This window comes from Meleagris gallopavo, unplaced genomic scaffold, assembly GCF_000146605.3.
Source record: "Meleagris gallopavo isolate NT-WF06-2002-E0010 breed Aviagen turkey brand Nicholas breeding stock unplaced genomic scaffold, Turkey_5.1 ChrUn_random_7180001928537, whole genome shotgun sequence".
NCBI lineage: Eukaryota > Metazoa > Chordata > Aves > Galliformes > Phasianidae > Meleagris > Meleagris gallopavo.
Window position 1 is genome coordinate 1 of NW_011190709.1, and position 2,433 is coordinate 2,433.

General features: G+C 42.3%; 1 long non-coding RNA gene across 1 annotated transcript; it reads left to right on the forward strand.

The window, feature by feature from the left end:
- Window positions 1-23: 23 nt before the first annotated feature.
- Window positions 24-2,427, forward strand: LOC104916683. Its single transcript, XR_796641.3, has 3 exons — window positions 24-454; window positions 1,398-1,436; window positions 1,525-2,427. It is a non-coding gene; the product is annotated as an uncharacterized LOC104916683 (long non-coding RNA).
- The last annotated feature ends 6 nt before the right edge of the window (window positions 2,428-2,433 follow it).

The following is a 2,433-nucleotide window of genomic DNA, read 5'->3' on the forward strand; positions in this document are numbered from 1 at the left end:
GATAAATACAGGTTTTAGCATTATTGTATCTAGGAATAGAAAATGCCCAATAGCTAATCATGTTCTGCTGCAAAAAAAGAAAGCATAGTCCCTTTTTAAAAAAGCAAGAGACAGAGTGCTTACCCCCAGAAAAGGGAAAAATCCCCAAACGTTTATGCTGAGTTAACACTGAGAATGAAGAGTGGCAGCTTTGCTTCTTCCCTTCACTATTCGTTTTGGTTTGAAGTACAGAGGAAAGGATGCATGAGCCATGCTGGAGCAGTGTGCCTGCCTGCATCGTGTGGCAGTAAGCAATGCAGAGAATTTTATAAGGTCTCTGTGATGTTTGTCTCCTTCCTAGATGGCACCGAGTCCTCTGAGATGCGCTACGGAAATGATGAGAACGACTTCTGAGGCTGTGAGCGGTGGCTGATGAGAGAAGCTAAAGAGAGGAACCTCAAAATTGAACAGATTGGTAAATCCAAGCCTTAGGGTTTATATGCCCTTTGTTCTAACAAACACGTCTGACCCTTAATTACTTTAACAGATCGATGTTTTTATGTGGCACCAGACAAGGTAGGGAAGCTCTAGGACTTGGTATGCTTGCATTGGTGCTTCTCTCAGACTGTTTGTGCGTTTCTGTAGTAGCATAACATCCTAGGCAGTGGCTTCCCAATAATCTTCTCATGTCAAACGATGCTAATGCTTAGACATGATCACAGTGGTGAATATAAATGATTTATCGTTAGGGCTGCATGTCTGAATTTTCACTGTCTGCAGTGAAGCTTCTCAAGTTACGGTGCCCATCCCACTGAGAAAGCCTGTTCTTTCTGTTGCAGTGTGGGCAGGTACGTACAGTATCCATATCTTCTGGAGTGTTTCCCTTCCTGCTGCTGACTGTTTCAGTCGGTGTCACTCCTGCACCCTGGTAGCGTTGATGCTTGAGAAATGGGCCTTGGAGGGGGTGGGGTGGGAGGTGTGAGTCCGACTCGAGTTTTTGCCTTGCTGTGCTTTTACAGCAGAATGTAAGTTCTGCATGTGAAGTATTTAAGTCATGTCTTGTTTTCGTGTCGCTACTGGCATTCTGTGTGACCACGTCTTGTAGTGAAATCGTGGAGAAAAGCATCGTCTGCCAAGCTGTAGAGACGGCATTAATAGCACATAACGTGTGACAAGGCCAAGGGTTGTAGAGAGCTCTCACAGCACTGGGGTTCTTTTCAGTAAGGCTGCAGGCTGTGGGCCGAAGGATGAGAGAAATAAGCACCTGCCTTGGATTTTCATACAGGTTATTTCCCTGGGGGGCTGATTTAAAAAAAAAAGAAAAAAAAAGTTCAGTAATGATGGTGAAAGATTTGTGTGTATGCGCTACTACTTGTATATCCACAGGTACTGACTTCTGTTTACCTTTTGCTTTATAGATATGGAATGAAGGGGCATTTCATAGCAAATGCATGAAGGTGTGTCTGTTTTCCTTCTTAAAAGTGAAATGTGCTTCTGAAGTTCCCTTGTTATCTCATGTGCTTTGCTTGTCTGATTTTTCTCTAGAGGAGACCTTCATCCTGTGACTACTTCGCTTCCTGACCTCTGGAGGCAGCTGCAGGCTTGAAGCACTAACAGCAACACGGGAGCCTTAGATTTTTTTTTATCTTAAGCTTTTACTTTGAACTTCGTAAGTCAGTGTATGCTAAGGAGGGCATTTTAAAGGAAGCTGCAGTTGAACCGTACAAATTCATCTTCTTACTGGCTGGAAAACAGCTTATTTTGTAAGTCAGAGACCCAGAATTCCTTCAGATTTTCAAGTGAAGTTCCAGTGGATATGATGCCCCTTAATTATTGATGTACAGCTCCAGGCTTTCATTACATGGTCTGATTTACTTTTTCCATAAAGTAAGAGCTCTTTCACATCAGATAACACTGTGCTGTCACTGTTTCCTTCCCTGCACATTCCTCTTTGGATTTTCACTTCTCTTTATGTTATGCTGAAGTAGAATCTTAAAATAAGTTTTACTGTATTCATTATTCACGTCCTTGTTGCTGCTTTGAGGCTCAGAATGAAATGCATTTCTTCTCAAAAGAAAGTAAGGGTTAAGCAGAGTGTGAAGAAAACTGCTGATTCTTTTTTTCCTGTCCACGCCCAACTTTGCAGAAATTGGGTCCCTTCTGCTTAAAATCAATCAGTCAGCAACTGTTAGAAAAGTTCTTTTAGTTTTTGTATGCTGTATAAGGTCAGTTGTGTTATTTGTCCGTGGCAGCATCTGTAGCTATTTCGTTCAGGGATTAGTTTTAGCAGAACAGTACAGAAAATGGTACAACAGTTAAATGTGACGTGACATTAGGAGGGAAAACCCTTTGGAACTTAAGCATCTTTCACGAGGCTGGCAGAGATAACATTCTGCCTGCTCCTGAAAAGTGGGACTGCTCTCCTCTGAAACACTTCATCCTCATTTATATGTA